This window comes from Triplophysa dalaica, chromosome 5 (genome assembly GCF_015846415.1).
Source record: "Triplophysa dalaica isolate WHDGS20190420 chromosome 5, ASM1584641v1, whole genome shotgun sequence".
NCBI classification, from domain to species: domain Eukaryota; kingdom Metazoa; phylum Chordata; class Actinopteri; order Cypriniformes; family Nemacheilidae; genus Triplophysa; species Triplophysa dalaica.
The window spans coordinates 6,546,052-6,557,597 of NC_079546.1; the positions used below are offsets into that span (position 1 = coordinate 6,546,052).

At 39.0% G+C, this 11,546-nt stretch overlaps 1 protein-coding gene across 1 annotated transcript in view; it reads right to left on the reverse strand.

Moving 5' to 3' along the window:
- LOC130420523 (plexin-B2-like) overlaps positions 1 to 6,762 on the reverse strand; it is a 77,768-nt gene extending 71,006 nt beyond the window's left edge. The window contains 1 exon segment of the mRNA XM_056747836.1: positions 6,416 to 6,762. The gene's annotated coding sequence lies outside the window, so the exon portion shown is untranslated.
- Positions 6,763 to 11,546: the final 4,784 nt, after the last annotated feature.

The window sequence follows — 11,546 nt, forward strand, 5'->3', positions numbered from 1 at the left end:
CACCCCTCCACACCTCAGGATCTGACAGTGAGGTTTCGATGACCTTCATCGCCAGCTGTTATTCATGTCTCTTCCTTCCCCCACAAGATAAACACACATTCAAGCATGGAAACAAACAAACATCGATTCAATCATACCGGACCCCCAGCACACTCATTGCTATTTGGTCACGCAATAGGATAAAAATTCTAACTTACAAAACCCATTCAATGTAGACACATCCTCACGCTTTGGGCTCCGGAAGCAGACCATCTTTATAATTAATAATCCTGATCCTGGGAAAAAGGGGGGTGAAAATATCCGAAAGCTCAGGGCTATTGGCAGAGCTCAGCAGGAGAAAATATTAGCAGTATTTTAAAGACGATAATTAAAATTAAAGCTCAGTGTGAGGAAATTGGACTGTTTGAGGATTAACAGCACCACCGCTGATACCAGTGGAGGAATTAAATCGTGCTGTGTCAATGTTATCGAGGAGCAATTCACCGGCACATATCACAAACACAAAAGAGGCCACCGGCATGTCTTGTAAGCAGATTATCTATACGCAGAAACGGACAAAAACAAAATGCATAAAAACTTTATACCAGGAAGAAGTATTTTAATTTGAAAAAGGTGCCATATGGTCATACTACGGAACTTTCTCATGTACAAAGAGAATATTGTAGCGTATCCCAACTTTGACTATGTTAATAAAAGGAGGGCAGGATTCGAAATATATCACGAGCAAATCGGTTTCATTTTCCTTGATCATGAGGGTGCCCAACTTAGACAATAACAAAATATGAAAAAAACATAATTCTAGGCTGCATGTCAATGCTGTAACCTTAATGTTTCTTTCTCCTTAAAGCATTAATTCATAACTTTTCCCTCTTTATCGCCGTCTCCGTTTGAAACATAAAATTGCAGGTTCAAACATTGATTTGGGATGTAACCAATTGTTTATTTTTTTACCAAAAAATAAGCTCCAGTTTGCAGCTTTAAAGTAACACCTGTGTATATGCCATTTTTACTTCATACATCAAATAAAGTCACTATAACTTTGTAAATGATAATTATAAACATGATTGTTTGTTAGATTATCAGCATTACATTTTCGCATCCTTGAGCACAAAGCTTGTACTGTCAAATAAAACTTTATATCTATCAACCCTGTCGCCTTTCTAAGGGGCTGTGTCCACCGAGGCGCATTTAGGCGGCTGAAAACGGCAGGAGCTCAGTTGAAAACGCCTGCTCCAGGTTCAGCGTTCTGCACAAAGTTGAACATTTGTTTTTTAACTCTGGGCGCCTGGTCGAATGCCGGCCCTGATTGTTTGGAAAACGCATACCACCAGCCTTGAGCGGAAAAAAAAGTGTCAACTGATGGCTTTTTTTTATAAGTTACTCGGTGGACACAGCCCCTTCAGCCATAATTATGTTCCAAACATTAAAACTGTTTACAATGATCACAGAAATCCATGAATCAGCCATATGCCAATATATACGGACCAAAGAACAGGAGATGAGTCCAAATATTTGTGTGTGTTTTCATATTTAGATGTAAAAGACGACACAAAGGGATGTTTATTATAAACTGTGCATACGGCTGAGACTCCTCTTGAGTGACGGTGTGGCTTATCTAGTCACACTGTTATGCAAGTTCATTTATCATTAAAATCAGATAGAGCTAAATGCAGAAACGAAGTGTCTGCTTTGAAGTTCTGCAAATGAGAAGCACTTGACTGACATTAGGGCAGACCTGAATAATTTCCACCTTTCTCTCTCTCTCTCTCCCTTTCTCTCCCTCTGTCCCCTGGCAGGCAGTGAGTAGAACATGTCCTTGTTTTTTGGTTCCTTTAATAAAACTCTAGCTGAAAGAGAGAGCTCGGTTGGAAGTACTTAAAGACGGTCATAGTTTCATTCCAGGGGCCTCCAAAACAATCCGAGCATAGACTGAATACAGTGCCCCTTCCACACACAGCACAACACAGACCGTGACACCAAATGCGAGTCTTTAAGGACAAGCACCTTGTTCAATAACTGCTCAGTAAAAGGACTTTTGTTAGAATTGTGTAACGTTGTAAAACCCGGGTCAAAGTCCTCGTGTTTCAAGCTGAAAGAGATTTGGTGTTCACGGACCGAAACCTGACCCCGGCGAGATCGCGGACAATGCCCGATTCAGAGCAAAGACGCCGGTCATTTCGTCTGAACAAACAATGAAGCTTAATGGTGATCATGATTGCATTAAAAATGTCTTTTGGAGGTACAGATTTGCTCAGGGATCATTGCGGCGGGCACAAAGTGAGTTAAATACACGTTCTAGGGCAAGGAAGGTGGTGAATAGATGAATAAATGAAGCAATCAATCATCTTAATTGCCACTTCAGTGTATGATGAGCTTTTGTCTGGCATTAAGTATGAAGAAAGAGAGACACAGGCAGAGGCGACAGGTTGCGGTGTTTGTGGGGGGTTCTGTATGTGTGGTGAGACACAGTAGGACGTTGGGGGGGTACCAGAGGGTTGTCGTCAAGAGACTTACAGCTGTCATTCACATGACAGAGAATAAGTGCAATCTCACCGTCGTCTTCACTGTCATCACATACTCACCCTCAGACACCACCCACTCGTTGCCCACACATCATGTCTCACAAAAATGTGCACACCTGCCACACAGGGATACTTCATGCATCTGGTGACAGCCTCCTAAACAAACCGTATGATGGGATATAAACATCCACGTGATAACCCCAAAACAAACACTTTGGCACACTAGAGACATTATCGCGAAAATTCAATTTATCACGTTGCTTGATGCTGACCCCGAGAACTAAGTAAACAAATTGACTAATTTTAGACCGAAAGCCTAACACAAATCCAACACCCATTCTCACACACTATAAAACCACACCCACGGATGAGCCACGCACAGCCAATGACAAAGCGCACATGAGTCACAGGATAAAGGGCTGTCATTTAGATCTCATCTGTCAGAAACTATGCAAACCAAACAGAGATGTTATGAAGATCCTAAAAATAATCCTATTCAGTTCTGGTCTGAGATCAAATAAGACATCGTAGGACGTTAAAGTAACCTTACTTCTATATGCTCACTTTTATTTTAGCCAAGTCAGGTCTCTTAAGTCATTAGGTATAGTGATCTCCAATGATCTCTCTTTAATTGTTTTTCCTCAGAGCAGTTTACTAGAGTTTATTTCCAAGTCTAGTAATCGACCAATATTCTGCCGTTTTTTTATATCACTGGCATCTACTGCCAATACTACTTCCCACTTGGCCATCTTAAATAAACACAACCTTTGTCCCCTAATGACTCATGGGAAGGCCAACACGTGCGTTTAAATCCGCCTGCTACAACCCCATAGGACACAAGCTGTAGGACATTGGAACAAGCCTCGACACGTCTCAATCTCTCTCCTTTCCTTTCCACCCAGTTCCTCATAATTAAATATGATGAATAAAAGCCACATTATGAATAAAACGAAGCTGATTGGAAGGGAAACCGAGGTTATACCTGGGTACTGTGGTGGAGTGGCGGCTGCTCAATAGACATTGGCCTTTGTACTGCTTTTTCATTATTCTCAACACAATCTACCGGTGCAGATCCATTAACTTGACACAGGCCTAAATTAGAGCCAACAAAAATCCATTAACGTCATCATATATGAAGTGCTTTTCTCAGGCTGTCAGGATGCGTTCTTCAATTCCAGTAGCTGACATTGAAGGCCAACCTGCTGCTAAACAAGCAGGCCCAAAACAAAAGGTTGACCGTCCTTTAGCGAGAGGTCCTGTTCTGGACTATATATATCCTGGGATATATGTTTGAACAACATAATTATGCATAATTTAAATTTTGAGGGATGAGCAAACTACATATTTACAAAATCAAATAGTCAGTTAGTTGTACACAGTTTTAGGTATGTACAATCCCCACCAAAGAAATATGAAAAATCAACAGTATGACATAATAAATAAATATATATTTATAATTTCAACTTTTTTACGTCACAGCCAGGTCACACCCAAAAGCAACGTCAAATGCTTGAATTCCAAACAGCAGCACAATACATGGCTTAAGTTGTGTGACCCAAACCTACATTTTTTCATTTTCTGAGACATGTCTGTGCAAAGCAATGGCTGTAGGACAAACGCTGCAGCGCAGAACCAGCCGTTGCGATTAGCTCATGAGTTGGCTGCTCAGGAAGTCCGGATAACGGAGAACATCCATAATATAAAAGATGGGTTTCATGAGGAGGCCCAGCAAGGCATAGACAGTTTGAACAAAGACACAGAGATCACAGTGCACATAGCAAAACATCTTAAACTCTCTTTTAACAATACTTGATATCACTACACTGATACAAGCATGTGTCTAAACCACATACTTTTGGCTTTCTCGTGATTCTCACTAATCAACACTCACAGACAAGCCAGTCACATGTAGAAAATTCTAAACAAATACAAATATGTACACACACAAAGTCCTTAGGAACTGTATGAAAGAAGCCACTGTGGGCATGGTTCTCAGAAAGAAACACAAACAAACACGCTCATTGCTCTTAAGTGATGAAGAATGGACGAAGAAGAAGGGGAGGGTGCTTTCGCTCTCTGCTCTCTGTTTTTGACCAATGAACTTTGACCTTGAGGGGGCTGGAGCACTTCCTGCTCTGAACCACTCAAGAAACTGGATAATTCACATTCCAAACTAATCCAAACAAACGTTTGTGCCATGTGTCCTACACTTTACTATACAACGAAAATAAATTACAATAAGTAGCATTCAAGGGCAATTTAGAATTGAAAAAATATGGATTATGTAAATGTGACAACCTAAATCAAGATTTTAAGGAAACAAATGGTACTTGATAGTAATCGCAATCAAATCATCACAAAAATTGCATTCATGCAAGACAACTGACAATTCGTTCAATTAATATTTTGGATTTCGGTTAGGGCTTGAAGTTTGGTGAAATGATTTGATTTAAAGCTACAAGGTTTATGGGTTGGGATAGCGCAGAGGACATTTCCCAGAAACACTATGTGAATACAACCACTGGGCAAAATCTGCCTCCTGTGGTTTTCCAAACTCCATCTACAGCAACCGTTGAGGTGAGCTCTAAAAGTTCCAGCATATTTTCAAGGCCGCCAGTTTCGCTACCCAAATGTAAGCACCAAACGAAAGGCATAAGGCAGATGGAGAATTCTCAATGCATGTCTTTAACTCGTCTTCAAACATTAAAACATGATCACAGACATTTATGTGATGTTGCCACTGCCAGCAAAGAACTTCCATTCATATAAACAGCGAAACAGCATTGCAGCCATCTAATTACAAGGAATGGGGAAATTTGATTACCTCATTACAGTTGATTTTATTACAACAGCTTGTGCAATGCGAGAGCTCAGTGTAATTGAAAAAATAAACAACCCGGAGAAAATGAAATGAAGGTAGCACAAACTTGTGTTGAAAATGGGTTTGGATGGTAATGACGTGGAGAGATGGCTGTGGTTTTCTGCTTGGAAGACTCAGTCTATGAGCTGCAACAAATGGTTCACGGCCAATCAAACACAACGTGTAACACCTAATCTTCTTAATGTTCAAACATCATGTTAAACATGCCTAAAAAGGTTACATCGTACCAACCATTTCAATGATAATATCTGCAGCAGTTGAAAGTCGTTACAAACATCAAGTTTAAGACAGCAAACAATAAACGCAGTTTGAAGACGTTATCAACAACAAGCGAAATTGTTTTTCTTATGTAAAACTCGAAAAGCTCGTTTCTCAGAGCCCTCACACGACTGAAGGCACATTTGTGTTGCATTAAAACGCATTGATAGAGTTGATCGGTGTGATACATTGTAGCCATCGCTTATCTCCACGTTCTTTTAGAATCTTCAAGATCTCTGCGCGTGACTTGTGTTGCTTTTCAATACGTTTACATTTATAACAGTTACGCGACGACAAAGCAAACAACGAGTTTCTCACAAATGAAGACGTAACTTTTTGACGCAATGATTTTGTGACATCATATAATCTTTACCCTTCACGAAGATGAATCATGGTTTAACTATAGTAACCATAGTTTTGATACAGGAACGACGCAGTCACTAGTTTAACAATGATACGTGTCGAAGTTTGTTAATTCCAACGACAATCTGCCAAAAACGAGGTTATAATACTTATACTATTAATATAAATACTATAATAAAATCATGGGTTGGACTTGGAAGCAAAGACTTTAAGGGTTAAGCTCTGTATGCTGCTTTATTCCTTCAATTTGTCAAATCTTTCATTCAAAAACGTGTAAAAAAAACAAGGAACTAATAAGTCCAAACACTGTTTTAAACGTTTACAAACATCCGCGACTGAGAACGTAAACATGTTAGTTAAAACAAACAGAAAGTTAAACAGAGTAACTCACCTTCAGAGAAAACTCGCGGCGTCGGATCAAGACCTCTCTTCGTAAACTGCGAGATCAAAATCCCACGAGACCGATCGCGATTAAAGCTTTACATTGTTCGTTTCCCGAGCCGACCATTTGAACTGGTTGAAAAGGCGGTATTCCTTGCAAAAAGCCGGGCAGGCGATGCACTTTGTTTGGGGAAATCCTTAGAAGTAATGGGCGATGCTGGGAATCTGGCGTCGAAAACAATTCCTCGGTTCTCCACGCCCTGTGGGCGGAGCTTCAGATGAGCTGCCAGGTGTGTGAAATGTTCGCGGTTACCTGTGTGAGTTTTGAGAACAGTGGCGGAAGAAACGTCCCCCCGAATGATGTATCTGGACTTGGGCGGGACTCTTCTGGACCTGGTTTTATGACCAGAGGAGCTCTCTCTCTCTCTCTCTCTCACACACAGATCGCTGCTTGACTCTTATCAAAAATTTCCCTTCCAAAAAATAAATAAAATGTATCTAATGTTTATAACGGGAATTGTATTGGTTCTATTGGAAACAATTGGGGTCTCTGGTGGGCTAACATGCTAATTTTATTTGGTGGAGCGGATTAAATAACACTGGAGAAAGATCCAAAACCCACCACATAAAGGATGTAATGGTTTTACTGGTAAACAGATGATGCACCATAATAGACGTTTGATTAAAATCTTAAAAAATGGTATTATTTTTTTCCAGTTTATTTGCTGGAAGTGCAAAAATGAAAGAGAAATAGTTTGCTCTTGCATCATCAACACTGCTGATGACTCCCTAGACCCCTGCGATGCCTGAGCTGGAATAAAAGAATGATCTTTTCCAGTCCCACCTACAGTAAATCTGAGATTTGTGGTAATCTGGCGCACTAAAATTAAGTCTGAACCACTGTGAATCATAATCAGAAGATTGGTTTTGAAGATTGAGGAACACATTTCGTGACCATCCCTTGCATTAGCTCACATTTTTAAAGAGTATTTCTTCTAGCTCTGCCCTGTTGTGTTTAGTTGGGTGCAAAGGTGTTTAAAAGGCCATATAAAGATTAAATCTTGCCTTTTTAATAGGTTCCTGTAGCTCTTTGCAGCACACTGTGCTAGCAACTTCAAGGTCTTCGGTTCATTTCAATACACAAACAGGTAAATGTATAAAACATTGGCCAAATGTGCTTTAAAGGAGGGACCTGTTTTGCGCCATCTTGATTTACGCAAATTGAGTTTTAAAGTTTTAATCCGACAAGATTTAAGACATTAACAGATTGTCCTTTATAATCCCACCAAATTCTTCAATCATCCTTAAGTATCCAGGGTCATTGATGTAAGGTGTCTTTGAAGACATCAACGGTAACATGAGCAACATCATTAATGCGGCGTCCCTTAAAAATGTTGTTTTGCACCCCTGTGTGTTACTGCTGAGGAAGTGTACTTGCACATGTGTGTATATTGTAGTTGGGCAGAGTGTCAAAGCTGAATGATTTGAATAATTCATGACTATGGAAATGAGTCTGTCTGAAGGAAAAGAGTGCGGTCCTTGCCCTAAGGCCTGCAGGGACAGAGATACTTTTTTTCATTCATTCTCCTCTTTCTCTCTTTTAATTCCCTCACTCTCTCTACCCCCCTAAACGATTCTTTAGGATTTTTAGAGTGTAAAATGTGGCAGAGTTGAGCAAAACACAAGAAATATAACAGGAGCATTGATGGAGAGACACAGCAAAAAATGGGGAAGATCAAAAAGAGAGAGCATGAGAATAATGATAGCTGTCAGGCAGCGCACGATGGCTTTGTGCCCGAGCCTGAACACTCAGAGCCTGCTGTCATCTCCAACCATTGTTCCCTTTTCTCTCAAATAGCCCCGTACTTCTGCTCCTCTGTGAATCTGTCACGCGCTGTCTCTTTCACTAAATGATAAGAAATTGATTATTGAATCATCTGAAGAATCATAAAGAAGACAGAATGGGTCATTTTATACTTCAGCGGTCATGTTTTGAGCCAAATTGATATGAAAGATAGATATCGATTGATGTTCATAACTGTGGATGACAGTGCAACCATGGTGTACAAATTGTTTCGTAATAGAGACCTGAGAAGTTGGACATAAAAAAAGAATTTCAAGTGAAACACATTTTTGTTTAGTATATAAGAAATACAACAACTTTCATTCTTGGTATCGTAACGCCCTCTACTGTTTGAAATCATTTTAGCAGTTTGAACTTGTCAAAAAATGTCTTTGTGATTTTTGTTAATTTTTTGGTTATTGTTGCACAGACTGTGCTTGTGAAAAGCGTCACGGTTTGAAATGTGTGAGCTTTCTCACTCCGTACATAACCCTCCATATTACCATACACCCCCTAAACTATATCCAACCATTATGTTTATGATTTCATGTAATTTATAATATCACATCATTTGTACAAGAAACAGCTGTTACGTCTACTTGACCGTGAGCTCTGTGAAAACAGAATCAAATCAGCCGAATTTGGCCCGCAGAATAACTGCAAAAGCAGATGAGCAGAAACAGTTACTCTTCGGGCTGGTGGAAAAAACACAATATGCTGTGAGACATCAGACAGAAGGCATGAGGGAGGGGGAGATAAACATGATCAAAAGTGAGAGAGAAAATGAGTTATTTTTAGCATGTGCAATGATTAGATTTGCTTCCAGAGCCAAGTCGGTTTGGGTAGCTGTCAATATGAGTTATTGCATAGGCCCTGCTCTCATCAAAATGCGTGTGCTTGTGTGAATGACATGTGTGTGTGAGGAGGTGATCTGGCCATGCGTCCATGCGCATGCTTGGGTTCGTCTGTTTGTTTGTGTATGAAGCATCAATTGAGCATCAAGTTCTATTACTTTATGTCTGGTGGGAGATGTTGGGTCTCTCCCTGCCGTGCCAGTTTGGTCCGGCGCCACTAATGAGCCATCTGGTGCTCTCTTCATCAATCCCACAAGTCCTGGGAGCAGTACCCAGAATTCGGCACCCCTTGCTCAGCCAAATAACCAGACCTCTGTGGGAAGCACAATCAAGATGGAAGGCTAGGATTGTTCACTTTAAAAATATCTAAGTATCCTTGCAGACTCAAGGATTTGTTCATAGAGGAATAACAGTTTATGCAAAGGGAAGATGATTTATGCTTACAATCGGGAAGAATAAACAATTTGCCTCTGTAATCAAAACATAATAATAATCTTAAATAAATAAACTTAAGTAAAGTCTCAATTGTACAGATAATGCACATCAAGGTACTATAATACTTAATTTCTCTGTCCTTAACTGACAACTTGAGGGATGAAATGCCCAACTCTCATCATTAGCTTGATTGTAGAACTGATAAAAGATGAGAGAACGGTAATGAAGTCACTAATGAAGACTGAGAGAAGCTCTTTGAAGAAAGAGAGGGTTTTAGAGTGTCCAATATGGTTGATCACATTCCCAGACTATTCCCAAAACAATGCAAATGTTCTCAACATACCCACAGGCTTTCAATAATTTTCCTTTGAATGAATAATTGCCCGAAGTTTTGCTTCACACACGGCAAACAAACTTTGGTTTGTTATAATGATTAAAATCTGATTCTATAATCTGTTACATCAGTGTGATTATATCAGATTCGTTCATTTGTATGGCGTACGGCTGGTTGGCATCCAATAATAAGATTTACAGACCGGAAAACTGCTATAGGAAGATCTGAAATTCTAATTGTGGCACGATAACCTTCATAAATTGAAAATAACACATTTTAATAACGGGGATGTGCAGCTGTTCCCGGGATAACAAATGGCTTTCGCTATGCAACACTGAATAATAGCAAACAAGAACATTGATTTTTGTAAGGTGAGGAAATATGAGTAGCCTATTTATTTTTAAACTCTCTTGAGTCGTTTTGGTATGACTGCTCAACGCTTACATTTAAAGTGACCTTGATTTAGCCTTCTTTTGCAGGTGTTTTCGAGATTTTATCAATAATAATTAACTTTTCGTTAAATTGAGGGTTTTGATATATTTTTTTGTTTGCTTTGTTTTTAGTAAAAGCTCATTGTTTATGCCTAAAATGAACCAAACGCTAAGTAATGTTTTAAACCACTAGATGGCAGCATTTACTCATTTTTTAAACATCAGTATTGTTTTTAGTATACCGACGCAATAATAAGTGATAAGTGATACATTTATGTTTTATTTTTAAGATTGTATTTTTATAGTAAATAAAGTAAATATTTGTAGAACTGAAACATTAAACCTTTTCACCTTTCTTAATCCACAAATATGTCCCAATGTATGTTAAAAGTGTTTTAATTTATCTTATATTTTTATTGTTTATTTGCATGTCTAAATGATTAAAACAAGGCATAAAAATTGTATCTATTCTAGGAAACATTTTTAAATCAAACCAAAGGCACCTGTTTCATATAGAACTTTATTTCTCTCTCTCTCAGCTCTTATCTCGATCTCTCCTCTTTTCTTCTTGGATTTCTTTACTCGGTAACACACCATTCCTGCACACATTAATCGCATCTTAATCAAATTCAAAGTGTCATTAAGGTGCCATGGTGTTTAAGTGTAGTTTGACCTATTACATTGTCTGCTTCTGTTTACGGTATAGGTCTGTTTTAGTGAAAGCACCTTATGGTAACATATAGTAACAGTTTACACAGAGAGAGAGGGAGAGAGGGACTGTTTATTTAATGAAGGTATGCATGGCCTGTGTTCCCACGCTTTCATTTGTTATTCCTCTGCCTCCCTCTACCTCTCTCTCTCTCTCTCTCTCTCTCTCTCTCTCTGTATTTACATTGATAATTTACTTTTAAAAATACCCAAGATGCTTTGGGATGTACATAAGACAGAGGTCTGATTTATTTCTGTGAACCCCATGCCAGCACAACCTTATATACAATACTAATTTTGTAACATATTAAGAGACATCATCATTTTGTATTTGTTAGTTTAAAAGTAAAAAGATGACCCCGTCAAACAAAGGTCTCACAGTATTCCAGCATTTCTATTGGATTTCACCTTTCCACCATTACAACATTTCTTCCAACATTTTCATCAACATATTTGCACAACCGGTGTAAATACAAATAGCATTTTTTGCACTATTTACATTGTTACTTAGCATCAAACTGTGAAATATGCAGTGT